The sequence below is a fragment of the Juglans microcarpa x Juglans regia genome, chromosome 5D (genome assembly GCF_004785595.1).
Source record: "Juglans microcarpa x Juglans regia isolate MS1-56 chromosome 5D, Jm3101_v1.0, whole genome shotgun sequence".
NCBI classification, from domain to species: domain Eukaryota; kingdom Viridiplantae; phylum Streptophyta; class Magnoliopsida; order Fagales; family Juglandaceae; genus Juglans; species Juglans microcarpa x Juglans regia.
The window spans coordinates 15,694,610-15,710,304 of NC_054602.1; the positions used below are offsets into that span (position 1 = coordinate 15,694,610).

General features: G+C 36.8%; 1 long non-coding RNA gene and 1 pseudogene across 1 annotated transcript; one reads left to right on the top strand and one right to left on the bottom strand.

The window, feature by feature from the left end:
* The first annotated feature begins 825 nt into the window (after positions 1-825).
* Positions 826-1,220, top strand: LOC121264994. The gene is made up of 3 exons (XR_005940591.1): positions 826-883; positions 982-1,074; positions 1,171-1,220. It is a non-coding gene; the product is annotated as an uncharacterized LOC121264994 (long non-coding RNA).
* Positions 1,221-3,079: 1,859 nt separating this feature from the next.
* LOC121265719 lies at positions 3,080-7,484 on the bottom strand (annotated as a pseudogene).
* Between the last annotated feature and the right edge of the window lie 8,211 nt (positions 7,485-15,695).

A 15,695-nucleotide genomic window follows, 5' to 3' on the forward strand; every position in this document is an offset into this window, starting at 1 on the left:
ATGGAAAATACATCCTAAGATGAAGAATAAAAGTACTAAATATTTTATTCATATTAGTGACTATAAAATATTTTGAATTTTCATAATTTCTTCTAATTAATTTTCTTTGATATAATTAATTATTTTAAAGGATGCCGCCAAAACGACAATGAAGAAATGTGCCTCTGTCAAGTCCAAATCTCGAACCCATTGAGGACTCCTAACTCGAGGAATACGCTCTTGAAGATCAAGTTAACACGCAAGAGAACAACAGCCAGTCGACACCTACCAGTAAAGAAATATCGTCGTTGATAATTAATTAAATAGTTAATACTTTTGTCTCAATAACTATATAACTATAATTATACTATTATCATGTAGTTGATGCATCTGCACGTCACAGTCGTGGCTATACATGTGACATCTTACTTGAGAAAAATAGAAGGTACAAAAAACACGAGATCACCATTCTTGATAATTACACTGGAGGAGTGGATGATAGCGCATCAGCTCTTTCCTCCTATATTGGCACAGTAGTTCGAGCTTATGCTCCATTTTATGTGCACTCATGGCGAAATGTTTCGAATGAGATTAAGGAACACATTCGAAGTCGTGTGCTGGTGAGTTTACTTTGAGAGTACATTTTTTTTACCTAGATTAATATATCATATTTTTGACTCGATTCACTTATTAGGATGAATTTGACCTCGACTTTGGCCGTAGCGAGGATTTGAGAACCGTGAATGAGTTGATGGTTACACTATTCCAACGTCATAAGGGACGATGTCATGACCACTTCAAGAAGTTTGGGATGTTGGAAGAGGCTGCACAGTCTCCTTTCCTGTAGATGAAGTTAGATGATTGGAGAAAGTGTTGTGATCTTTTCGCATCTCCAGATTATCAGGTATTTTACATTTATATATTTTAATTATTTACATTCATATTTGTTCTATATATTATATGTATACATATTACAATTAACATTCTTAATTTATTTTATAGCACTTGAGTTCTACAAATGCACATAATAGATCCGCTCTGACTGTTCACCATCGTGCCGATTTAAGGTCATTCCACCATCTTGCTGAAAAAATGGTAATTAAAAAATTATAGAATTCATTTATTTTTCTGATATTCTTTTATTTAAGTACTAATATTATCTTTTTAAAATTGCTAATGTCGCTTTGTTAGAAACGTGATGATCCTGAAAACTTTTCCCTCATTCATGTCTATACTGCTGCTCACACTAATAAGCGCAGGAAAAATGATGGAGATGCAGTCGGCTTCTGGGGAATCCTCTCCTAATGACATAGACATATTCACGTAAGTGCTCAGGCCGCAGTCTAGTATGGCAAGAGGTTTGGGACGATCTATCAAGCATAGATGTTCATTCTCCTCAACCTCATCGACTTTACAAATTAATAATTTTACCAAAGATTTAGAAGTTGCACGGCGTGAGAATGAGTATATGAGGTCGAGATAGTAAGAGTTAGAGTCTCTCTTAGAACAACAGTCTCATTTAGAGACTCGTTTGCAGGACCAACAGAGAGACCAGGAAGAAAGAATATGCAGTGAAGTCCAATAGCAAGTGCAATGGGACATGATGGTACAAATGGAGCGTGTTATGTTGTTGCAAAAGATTCACAGTGGGCGAGAAAAAAGAAGAAATAAATTTTATCAGGGTATATAACTTGTTTTTATATCTAATTTTAAAATTTTATAAGACATTGTTAGTTGTTAATTGATGGCATGTAATATGATAAAATTGGTATGTTTTTAAATTTTATGAAATTAGTATTTGTGATCTGTACGTTCAAATGTAAATTAAAAACGTTCAAACGTTGGTTCACATTCGAACAACGTTCGAACGTGAATACATAAAATTGTATAGTAACATTCGAACGTAGGCCTCTACATTCTCACGTACTTACTCTCAAACGAACAAAACGTTGGAATGATTAAACGATTAACGTTCGAACAAACCTCCAAACGTACCACTTGCATTCAAACGCTGCTTTGTTTATATTTGAAATAATGTCCAAACGTTAAGCCCGTTACGTTTGAACATTGGTCTGTTAATGTTCAAACAAAAATTTGAACATTTATTGTAATTAACGTTCAGACGCATAAACGTTCAAACGTAAATATGATACGTTCGAATGATAATCAACGAACGTCAACTTCTGTCATTCAAACGCCAATCGGTCGGGTTGCCGTTTGAACGTTCAATTGGATGTCCAAACGTTACATTCTGTGACAGATCTCAACTGTCACAAAAAAATGGAACGTTCGAATGTTCAATCAAACGGAACACCTCTAACCGTCACTAAAAATATTTTTAGTGACGGTTCAACAGTGAACCATCACCAATTATTTTTTGTGATGCACATTAGGTGATGGTTTCAAACCGTCGCCAAATATCTTAGCCATGTTAATGATCTTTAGCTCGTCATCAGTGGTCACATTAAAAGCCATGTTTATGATCTTAGCCGAATTATAAGTCTGAGAATACTCTCTTGTAAAAGTTTGCGTGGTCCAACCCAGGCCAATCGATTTCTTTATTGATATAATTAATGCTTTTATCAATGGTTTCCACCCAATTTAGTTTGATCTTCCTTCTATTTCTTGGTTGTGATCTAAGGCTATTTCTTGCATTACTTGAAGGATTGTTCAGGATAATTGAGTCCTTTTCCATTTAGTTCTCGATCTAACCACATAAATTATTTTGTGCAGGTGATGGGAGAGAGAGAAAAACAATCATGTGAAGGGAAATGTTATTTTTTTTTCATATAACTCTAAAATGGGAAATGCTAGGGAACCCGTTTTGGGCTCTGTTGATTTTAACGGCTTTTTATTTTTTATCTTTTTAGTTTTTTTATTTTCACATTATTTTTTAACACTTTTAAATATTTTTTTTTAAAAAAAAATTCACAATATTATTAAACAAAAACTAAAAAAAAAAAAAAAAAAAAAAAGACGGGAGCCCATTTTGGGCTCCCTAGCATTTTTCCTCTAAAATTAGGCCAGCCATAAAAATGTATTATTTTGTAAAACATGTTCATTTAGTTTAACAAGTTCATCACCATGGTCTAGAAACTGCCTAAAGGCTCAAGGCAGAATTGGAAGGGTTGGGCGGAATGCTTTGTTCATTTTTGAAGAAATTGGAGGGATCAATGCTTGTTTTTGCACGCATCAACCTATCCAGATTGCCCTTGAAATACTTATTCCCATACACTCGTGCATTGTCAATAAGGATTGTACGATTATTGCTCGAAGATCTGGAGAGTTAGCTCTTGTAACCTAAATATCAACTTAGAATCACAACTATAAATAATCCAAATACTCCATAAAAATGTTCATTTACTTAAACCAAATATATATGTTCCTTCATAAGGACAATACATAAATTCTTAATAAAATAAATTGAAACTCTCCAAAAGACTCGAAAATATCACTAATTCATCAAATCAAAATAACTGAAAATAACCAAATTACTAACTAAGACTCTCAAATAAAAACTTGTACCCTCAGGTACTTATTCCTCAGCGAACATCAAACCTCTACTACCCACTCTTGCTCTCCAGTAGAACCATCAAGATTATCTAAAAAATATTTATAGATAAGGGGTGAGTTATCAACAACTCAGTAAGCAAAGAGCATATACTAGTGTGTAAACATGAGCATTTACAGATATCATAATGCAGAACAAAACATTTTCATTTTTAGAGTGCAGAAACAAAACATGTTATCAAAATTTCAGAGCGAAGATTTAGAAATAATTTTATTCAGAAATATTCTTTGGCATAGCATAAATGATAATCATCATCATCAGAACATCATACCAGAACAGAAGCAATGTATAACCCCCGCGGTAGGGTCGTGCGTCTGCGGATAGCCAGGCAGAAAATAAATCACTCTGTCACCAAGGTGTGCACTCAAAATAGAGACCACTACTATAACCCGTGGCAGGGCCGTATCCACTATTATAACCCGTGATTGGGCCGTATCCACTATTATTACCCGTGGTTGGGCCGTATCCACTATTGTAACCCGTGGTCGAGCCGTATCCACTATTATTACTTGTGGTTGGGCCGTATCCACTATTATAACCCGTGGTAAGCCGTAACTGAATAGAGCGGAAACAAAATTAAATTCAGAATCAAAGAGTCATGCCAAAGGTTTTCAGAAATCACATCTTATCCAAACAGAGTATTGAACAAAATCATATTATCTTCGTAATCAAAACAGATCCAAAGCATATTTACAATATTTATGCACAAATTTTCATATTCGATCTTTTTGCATAAATTAGAAATAGAATGTCCAAAATTAGCTCATGTCTACCACAGTCATGACAAAAATGCCTTCTCTTTCATCAGAATTCAATGCGTAATGACAAACAAATAACTGAGGCTATTTCTACATTTCTTTCAAAACATATGATGCCCATTTTCATAAATCAACCTCAGTTCATTTTATTTTAATGCAAAGTTTAGCATAGGAATCCTGCTTACCTGAATTTGTTAGCTTTTCAGAATTTTTCTCAAAATGCCGAACAAATATTAATTGTCACCTATAAAATAATCTGGTAACTTCCGTAAATTTCCAATCCATGTATTTCAATATCTAAACTTGAAATGTCTATTTTAATACATTAAAACCTAAAATTTTCTTAACTCTAAAATATCATCACTTTCTAAATTCATCATTTTTCACTTAATAACTCTAACTAAAACATTAATTTCTTACTTATTTACTATTTAAGTTCAACAAAACAATATAATATTGGAAAACATAATTATATCAAAATCTATTAAAGTAGACAAAGCAAAAATGTCTTTTAAATAAATAGACTTAATTAATTTCAAAGTATTTAAAATAAAACTAAAATCTTATTATAATACACTACTGAAATTAATAATAGAATACTAAGCAATTTATTTTGAAAAGAAAAGTTTTTTATTATAGACTTTGTTATCACTCAAATAGAGCCATGCAAAACAAGTTTAATATATATATAAAAAAAAAAAAAAAAAAAAAAAAAAAAAAAAAAAAAAACCATGAACTATCCTAGTGACAAGGGTGATTTGGAAATATAAAAATATAACCATGGGTTGTTTGGGAAAAACTTAAACACAGAAGGAAACTAATGTGTAGAACGCAACTCCAGCCCAACAACGCAACGTAGGCGTCCATACTCACCATGAGAGTGAAGCCGCAACGTAGCTGGGTGCGGTGGATAGCAATGATCACGACGCCAGAGTAGTGAGAGAGATCTAGAGAGTGAGAGAGACCAATGAATGAGAGAGAAAAAAAAATGAAAGCAATAGAGTAAGCCGAGAGAGTGTGAAACGGAGGTGCTGTCGGTGGCTTACCGAGCTAGACGCGACGGATAGGAATGGCGTGGAGTGACCGTCGGAGTTCTCTGTGCCGGTGGTAACGATGTGGAGGCGCTGACACCGTGTGTGGTGGCATTGAACAACAAGGGCACCGGGCTGGTTGTCCTCGGCAATATGGTGGTGGTGCAGTGGTGTACGGCGGAAGAGCTGGAGCTCCAGTGAGGGTCAAGTGGAGGTGGCGCATGGCGAGGCGGTGCTGCGATCCATGGAGGTGCAGTGCATGCAAGGTTTGTGTCGGTTCTGCACGGGGCGGCGGCTTGCATCCTAGATGGTGTAGTGGCACTGCGGTTCACTGCTATTGTTGGACATTTTCTGGATGAGGACCAGAGGCCGGTGGTGCATCGAGAAGGGGTGGTAACCTAGTCTAAGGTTGTAGGTGGTCGAAGCAAACGAGTCTTTGCGTGAACTGCTCGTGAAGTGAAAAGCAATTATGAATAAATAGTGGTGCCGATACCCTAGCGGAATAGACGTGCATGCAAAGGATATGAACGTGCATGTTGTGGGTTCTGATACAATATCCTACGGCTTGAGTTGTTTGGCCATTTCAAAAAAATTTTTTGACTCCATAGTGAATAAAGAATGAAAAAAAATGGCCTTTTTCATATGTCAAACCCTTTAGAAAAAAAAATATTTAGAGAGTGGACTTAGTGCTTTGGCCCAGATGTTACAGGCAATATCAATATCAAGATCTCTGTAGTTGAGAAAAGCCTCCCTTGGAGACTTTGATACGTATGGTGTCATCGCCTTGTACAGGGTTCTCGAAAATTTTAGGTAATGGTTCATGGTCTCTGTTCCTTCTTCCACCCACGGCACAAAATGTTGTAGCTTGAATATGTTTCCAGTCCTATGCGGAAATGGAGTCTTTGATTCCGAAATCTCACTCATTCTTCCTCCATAAGGATTCCATTGCATCCATCCCCTATTTCAATCAATAACTTCCTTATGGATTCTAAACCAGTCTTTGGAATTGGTTCCATCACATAATCAGACTTGCTTTTGAAGAATAAATCTGCCTTGAATGGCTAGAGTAAAGCACTCGTGGGAGTTTCGATGGGGAAAGCTGCCCAAAAAAGAGTTGACTCAATCCATGTCATTTCACTGCAGTCACCTTGCTGCAATCTTAGTTCGGGAAACCTCACATTCATCAAAGGGATAAGGCTTTCAGATTTTCCCAAAAAGTGTCCAATGAGAGAAACTTGCATAGACTTCTTGCCTTCCTGACTTCCATTCACTACTTGTGGCATTGCCCTTATGAAGAGGTCTTTTGGCAGTTTATATGCAACCTGCTGCCAACGATAAACAACATCTGTTACATTCTGTTCCAATGTCCTTTTAAAGTTGAACATTGTCACTATGGACGGAACTCGTACCAACTTTATTGTCCACGAAAGAATGACTCCAAAGCTTGCTCCACCACTTCCTCTAATGGCCCAAAACACATCCTCTCCCATGGATCTTCTATCAAGGATCGATCCACTGACAGTGACTATTTGCGCATCGATTATATGATCCACAGAGAGGCCATACTTTTGCATCAAGGTTCCATATCCACCTCCAGAAAAATGTCCACCTGTGCCTACGCCCGGACAGACCCCAGTAGGGAAAGCATGGACTTTACTTTTCTCGGATAGAGCTCACCAAGCGTAGCGCCGACCTGAACCCATGCAATCTCGGATGCTATATCAATGTATAGACCACGAAAATTGAACATGTCAAGAACTAGAAATGGATTATTTGATATGTATGAAAGACCCTTATCGTCATGGCCACTGCTACGAATCCTGATTTCCAAGCCCTAATGTTGTGCACAAATAACAGTTGCTTGGATGTGAGAAATATGTTTGGCAGCTATAATAGCAAGGGGTTTTGGTGTTGTAGATGTCAAAAACCTGTGATCTTTTATATAAGAGTTCAAAATTGAGAGAAGAGATGAATTGTTGGGGTGTAGATGGCCTGGGAGACTGGGTGGAATGGTGAAGAATTATTTGGAACGCATCGGAAAAACATGTGTAGATTAACTTGTTTTGAATTCGCACATGAAATTGAGAACAAAATGGTTGCAAGTATGATTGGGATTGAAGGTGGCCGCAGGCATGAGGTCTTCATTCTGCTAATTAATTTGGTGTTTTGATTTCTTGTTTCTATAATGCTGCTCTATATTTATAAGATCAATATGAGAGTACTACTGATCATGTCTAGGATATAAATGCTATACTTGTAAATTTTCAATTAATCCAGGCCATTTGGTTTGGCAAGGTAAGTGACCATTAATTAATGTCCTAAAACTCGTAACAAAATAATGATTTTATTTTCTAGACGGACTCTGAGGCAAACATGATTAGGAAAGCTTCCCTTTTTCATTCCACTAAAAATTATCCACATCTCAAAATGCTTAAATCAACATAAAATAATAAATCTATTGAATAGGGCTCTCCAATAATTACTTGTACCATTTGATATTTATTCCTCTACAATCATCTAGTCTTAGTCATGCTTCCTACTCTTGACTTCTAGCAGAACCATCAAAATTATCAAAAACTATTATGGAGATAAAGGGTGAGTTATCAACAACTCAGCAAGCAAAGAACACCTACTAGTATGTAAACATAAACATTTATAGAGTTTAGAATGCAGAACAAAACATTTTTAGCTTCAAAGTGTAGAATAAGAACATATTACCAAAAATATCAGAGCGAAAATTTAAAACTATTCTTATTCAAAAGTCTTTTGGCATAACATAACTAAAACATCAAATCAGAATATAATTCCATGTTTAACCACATGGTAGTGTTGTGCAAACCCTAGCAGCCAACCGAGTAGAAATAGAATGTGAGATCTTCCCCTTATTCATTATTGGAGCTTTGAGTGTGCACACAAGAAAGATCACGCAGAAAACCACTTTGCTTCCAATGTGGGTGCACTGGAAACAAAAAAGTTAGTACCAACCCAAACAGAGGCCACATTTTTACACCCGCGATGAGGTCAGAACAAAACACAAACAGAATGTCATGACCGAGGTATTTAGAGATCATATCATATCAGAGTATAGAACATTTCCAGAACACAACAGAATCAAATCATCATCATATAATTATGCACAAATTTTCATATACGCTCAATTTGCATAGTTCAGAAATAGAATGCCATAAATAGTCCATGTCTACATCAGTCATGACAGGAAATATTTTTCCTCTTCTTAAACGGATTTCATGAGTAATGTAGATAAAATGACCGAGATTGTTTTCAAATTTTTATTTTCATAACAAAACATACATATTTTTCCAAAATCAACCTTAGCCCATTTCTTTTTATAGAGAGTCTAGCATAGGAACCCCGCTTACCTCGGATTTTAATTTTTCTAAATTTTTTACACGACCATGTCGAAGAAATATCAATCGTCAGCTATATGAAATACTAAATATTACTAGATTTCTAAAAATACTTTATAAAATTTTCCATTTACTGAGATACATACTAAGTAAATAACTTTATTATTTATTTTGTTTTATACAGAATTTAAGAGTAATGTTACATACAGTCATAGAGTAAGCAAATGTCGTGCAGTCACTTTGAAAAAGTGTGAGGCCCACTATTAAAAATTTAATTGTATTTTCAAGTGGGTTCCATATTTATTCTTTTTTTTAAAGTGATTGTGCAACGCTTGCACACTCACGACTCAAACTATTATTTCTCAAATAATTATATCAATTTAGCCTAACCAGCGGAACTCATTTAGTAAGATAGACTTAAATAAGATTTAAAGTGTTTAAAATTAAAATTAAAATTAAAATCAAAATCTTACTAATAGCTACATAACTTTTGTTGTAAAATTTAATACTTAAATTCGTAAGTATTTACTGTAAAAATATGAGTTTTTGGGCTAATAAAAGTAAGACTAAGCCCAACTTAAATACCAACTATAAAACACAACCTCCAACGTAAGCTGCAGCCCAAAATAAAATAAGTTTAACGTAAAATCACTTCTTGACATCATGTTATTGATTTTCATGTTAAGGGCAAATACGTAATTTGGATTTGTAAATGTTTTCTTTCTGAAGGCTAGTGAGAGATAGACTCACTAGAGAAGGGACCGTGCGACGGGCTCACCGTGAGGAAAGCAACGAGAGGCAATCAGGTGACTGGGAGAGGCGGAAGAGCACTAGGATAGGGAGAGAGAACAGTCACTCACGGCGGGGAGAGAGAGAGAGATACGTGACAGGGAGAAATGAAGAAGAGGCAGTGGACTTATCGAGAGGAAAAACGGCAGATCTGGAGGGGTGTACAGTGATCAGCCGCACTTCCTGTGTTGGTGGAGGCAACGTGGAGGGGGTGGCGATGTCGCTGGGCTTCATCGTGCCGTGGCTGGTGGCTGAGATGTCTGTGTGGAAGGGTTTTGGATGGCTTGGGGTGTTCTGTTTTGGTGTAGGGGAAACAGGGGCTTTCGGTGGTTTTACAGAGGGTGGGTAGTGGTTTGCAGGGAGGGTCTCACAGTGTCTGTGTGGTGGTGTAGAGTAAAGATTTAAGCACTGTGGGCGTGGCGGCTTCTGTCGTGCGGGGAATATCTTGGCCCATTGGGTTTACGTTCGGGGCTATTGTGCTAGCGATGGATGCTGGGTGTGGGCTAGTGGTGCAAGGGCAACTTTGTGGAGGAGTTTTGGCTACGGTTTATCCCACGGTGGTGCATCAGCAAGGTGGCACAGCTTGGCTACAGCAGTGTGTAAGAACACACTCAGAAATTGATTACAACTCTGATCTTCAAGGGATCAGTTCCTCCAAGAATGACTTTATTAATCTTCTTCAATGAATTACATCAGAGACTACCTCCCTTTTTATACACACTACAGACGTTAAGTCGGTTAAGATTAAGGGCATATCAGTACATTGCTTTAGCTAAGTAAGGGTACAAGAGTAATTACATACTACTTAAATGGCATGTGTCATCACGTGTACAGCTAACTGCCTAACTGTTTATTGCTAGTCTTCAGTTGATGGCTACCGTCTCCTTCAGACTTCTTCCATTATTATTCACCTTATCGATCATAACAACTCACCCCCCCTTCAAAAGACCGTGCCCACAAGGTTAGGATATTGTTTCCTCAACTGTTCAGGAACCCATGTGGCCTCCTCCTCAGAAGCTCCTTTCCATTTAATCAGCAACTCAATGAATGGCTTATTGTCGACAAGAGTCATCCTTCTTTGTAGCACTTGCTCAGGATCAGCTCTAAATGCACCATGAGAATCCAGCAGTGGCAATGTAGATGAAACAGTCTTCAATGGTCCAACATGCTTCTTCAATCTCGAAACATGAAAGGCTGGATGTACAGATGATTCTTGTGGTAACTCTAGCTTATAGGCTACTGTCCCAATACACTCGAGTATCTTAAAGGGACCACAATACCTTGCTGCCAATTTGGGATTCACAACATTTCCTACTGTATTTTGTTTATATTTTTGCAACTTCAAATAAACCATATCACCAACTTCAAACTTCCTGAAAACATGCCTTTTATCATATTGCTACTTCATGTTAACCTGGGCTGCCAACAGATTCTTCCTTAATAAGGACAAAATTTCTTCTCTCTACCTCAACTCAGATTCCACTGCCTCATTCTGAGTTGTGCTAGCTACATATTGCAATAAAGTTGGAGGGGTCACACCATACAAGGCCTCAAATGGTGTGATCTTAGTGGCTGAATGGACAATAGTGTTATACCACCACTTTGCCCAAGGCAACCAATGGCTCCATTGCTTTGGTCTATTAGAAACAAAACATCTCAAATATTGCTGAACACATTTGTTAACAATTTCAGTTTGCCCATCTGATTGAGGATGATAAGCAGAACTGAAATGTAACTTTGTGCTATTCAATCTAAAATGCTCCTTCCAAAATCCACTGGTAAAGGCAGGATCTCGATCTGTCACAATAGTTGCAGGCATTCCATGCAACTTAAAAACTTGTGCAATGAAAAGCTTAGCCACTAATGCTGCTATGTAAGGATGGGATAAGGGTAAAAAATGAGCATATTTAGTAAATCGATCAACTACTACCAAAATTACTGTAAACCCTTTTGAGTTAGGAAGAGCATCTATAAAGTCCATAGAGATATCACTCCATGACCTTATAGGAATAGGCAATGGCTGCAACAACCCTGCTGGTAGCAAATTCTCCACTTTACACTTTTGGCATACTTCACATTCTTTAATATATTGCTTGATGTCTCTTCTCATTCCCACCCAAATAAAATCTGCTTTGGCCCTGTGTAGAGATTTTTGGTAGCCCGAATGTCCTCCAAAGGCACTGCCATGAATGAATTGTAAAATCTATTGTTTCAAAGGGGACTTGGTTGACAAAAACAATCTCCCTTTCTTGAATAAGAGACCATTCTTAACTTCAAAGGCTTGATTCAACAACTCTCCTTGCTGCAACTTCATGCAAATTCCAGAAATCTCCTCATCTTGCAAATAAGATTCTTTCAACTGCTGCAACCACATCGGGTCTAGCACTGTAATAGCAGATAACACTGCCTCATCTTCCACTACTTCATCCCTTCTTGAAAGAGCATCTGCAGCCACATTTTCCCTGCCTTTTTTATACTCAATGGTAAAGTCATAACCCATTAACTTGCTAAGCCACTTCTGCTATGATGGTGTCCCTATCTTCTGCTCCAACAGAAATTTCAAGCTTTGCTGGTCAGTCTTGATCACAAATGTGTTTCCCAACAGATAAAGCCTCCATTTTTTTACAACCAACACTAATGCCAAGAATTCCTTCTCGTATGCACTTAGATCCAAAGCTTTACCTTTCAAAGGTTGGCTAAGGAAAGCCAAAGGTCTCCCATTCTACATCAGCACAGCTCCCACACCTTTACCTGAAGCATCACACTCAATTAAAAAAGATTTAGTAAAGTCAGGTAATCCCAACACAGGAGGTTGAGAGACAACCTTCTTTAATGCTTCGAATGCTTGTGTAGCTGAATGCCCCCACTGGAAAGCATCCTTCTTAAGTAGATCAGTAAGAGGGGCAGCAATTAATCCATAATTCTTTACAAACTTTAGATAGTACCCAGTTAATCCAAGAAACCCTCTCAATGATTTAATGGATCTAGGCAAAGGCCATTCAACCATGGCCTTGATCTTGGATGGATCGGCCTGCACTCCTTCAGTAGACACCAAATGTCCAAGATAATCAATTTGTTTACAACCAAACCTGCATTTACTTCTTTTAGCAAAGAGTGTGTGTTTTGCTAACATCTCCAATACCAAAGTTAAATTCTGTAAGTGATCTTCTTTACTCTTACTATATATCAAAATATCATAAAAAAAAAAAATATCACAAACTCTCTTAAGTATGGCTGAAACACATCATTCATCAATGATTGAAAAGTGGTAGGAGCACTGGTTAAGCCAAAAGACAACCAAAAATTCATAATGGCCTTGATGGGTTTGAAATGCTGTCTTCTCAATGTCAACTTCCCTTACTCGAATCTGATGATAGCCAGATCTGAGATCTAGCTTAGAAAAAATGGTAGCTCCACACAATTCATCAAGAAGCTCATCCACCATAGGAATAGGAAACTTATCTTTAACAGTTTCTCTATTTAAAGCTCTGTAATCCATGCATATACGCCAAGAACCATCAGCTTTCCTCACTAAAATGACAGGTGAGGAAAAAGGAGATTGACTACACCTTATTACTCCTGCCTCCACCAACTCTTTAACTATTTTTTCAATCTCAGTCTTCTGTATAAAGGGATATCTATATGGCCTCACAGAAATAGGCATGGTGCCCTCCTTGAGATTAATTTTGTGCCCTCCTTCAAAAACTCCAAAAAACCTTTCCAAAATTTCTTGAATTCCAGTATCAACTGCTTCTTCAACCATAACCTACTGCTGCTGTATTAACTGTAAAAACATGCCTTTCCTTTCAATTGTTGTTAACTAACAGATCTGTACATCCTCTACTAATTCTGATTTAGTAGCATTCATCCCCTTAATTGTTACTGATTTCTTGTCTTGCTCAAAGGACATAGTGAGACCATTAAAATCCCACAATACAGGACCCAAAGTCCTCAACCAATGCATTCCTACTACCACATCACAGCCCCCAAGAGGCAATAAGAAAAAAATCAGTATTGAACATATTACCTTGCATATGAAACAGCAATTGTTCAATCATTCCTTCACTTCTCATCCTTTCTCCATTGGCCACTCACACTTCAATTTGTTTTCCAACATTTATCTCTAATCTCACCTTCTTAGCAATCATGGGATCAAGGAAATTATGCGTACTGCCTGCATCTACAAGAATGACCACAGAACAGTTTAGAACCTTACCATGAATTCTCATGGTTCTTGGGCTTAATGATCCTGCAATGGCATGCAAGGATATTTCAGGAATCTCAGATTGTGCTGGTACCCCATCAGTATTACCAAGATCCTCTCTCAACTCACAGCTTTGCACATCTTCACCAACAATTAATTCCATCCCTTCCATCACAAATACTTTGGCCCTTTTACACTTGTGACTAGGGTTCCCTTTCTCATCACAGAAATAGCACAAACCCTTCTCTCTTCTCTCTTTCATTTCTACTGTACTCACTTTCTGCACCGGCCATGATGCTTTGAAATTATTATTTCTCCCTACTACAACATTTTCTTTCCTTGCAACATTACTGTCAAATCCATTCCCTCCTACAGGAAATGGTACATAGGAAGCTTGATAGCTTCCCCCTTTACTCCCTCCACGAACACTACAACTGTACTTCTCTTGAATCTTGGCAAGACCAAAGGCAAAATTAAGATTATGAGGATGAAGCATCCTCACAGGCAGCCTTGTTTCATCTTTCAATCCACTCAAGATCATACTCAATTTGTAGTTTTCAGATAACCCCTTCAATCTATTAGATATCATTTGAAACTGGGTCTTATAAGCAGCTACTGTTGAACTTTGCTTGAGTCGAGTAAGAGCTTCCATGGGATCATCATAAGATGAATTCCCAAACCTCAACTGTAAGGCTTCGATAAAAGAACTCCAAGAATAAAAAATTCCAGTTTCCTCAGCATCTTGAAACCAGATTAAAGCATTCCCCTCCATGTAAAATGATGACATTAAGATCTTTTGTCCATCTGGCATAGGATATAAAGTAAAATAATGATTCACTTTATAAATCCATCCCGTAGGATTAGTCCCATCAAATCTTTGGAAAGTCTAATTTGATCGAACAAAATTGCATACCTCTCATCTGCTCATTATTCATCTCTTCTTGTCTGCCACCACCATGTTGATGACCTATTCTTCTATTATTAACAGCATCCAGCAAAACATCTATCTTGGAACTCAGTACTTCCAATGTTCCTTGATAATTGTCCAAGCTCTTCCCTTGCTGTTCTTGGTGTTTGACGTAACCCCACCACCAACTTTTCCAGTTCTTTAAAACGCTTTCCTTCGCCATCAGAAAAAAAAAAAATTAACATGTGACAGTGTAGATGGATATGCATTAATGATAATACTGAAATATTTTAATATCATCCTTATAATAATTGGGGAGAAATGTTACATAATGTTTAAAGAGATTTCTTAAACATAAATTTATAAACTGAAATGTTTGGATGAAAATTTACTTTACAATAAAAAAATCTTAAAATCTAGCATTAAATTAAACTGTGATAGTTTATAAATTTATTTTTACAAAATTTCTTTATAGACAAAATATTTTCCAGTAATTAATTCTATATACGCTTAGATGTTTTTGTACCCGATACAACACAGAATAATATTAATACTAATTTTAATACAATAAAAAAAATTAGAACGGTATATAGTACATTGCTATTATATAATTTGAAAATAATTGTGTGCATGCATATTAATTTGGGTAGTTCTAGCCACTTTTACATATACTAGCCAGTCATTTAAAGATGGTTTGGTCATGCTAAGGTTCTTTGGATCATGTGTCATAAGGTCTGGTCTCTAAATGAGGGAATCAGATTCGGAACCCCCCACCTCTCTTATGAAAAAGATAATAATTTGGTCATCCAACTATAAATTTTGACTTTAATGTATTGAGAGATCATTAATATTGTCGTCACTGACAACTTCATCATGAAGACATATACAAGAAAGAAATATTGAAATAAAGGCTGGCAAGGATAAATTATCCTGCCTTTGTATATTCTATTTATAGGTATAGATTTACAATAAACAAACTGATATGTACAATCTCCTAAAATATATGAGATAAGGATAACCATACATATACATAGGATTAAGCTAGCTACAACTGATTCTTGATAAGCACCTAACTCGTGGACGCATCC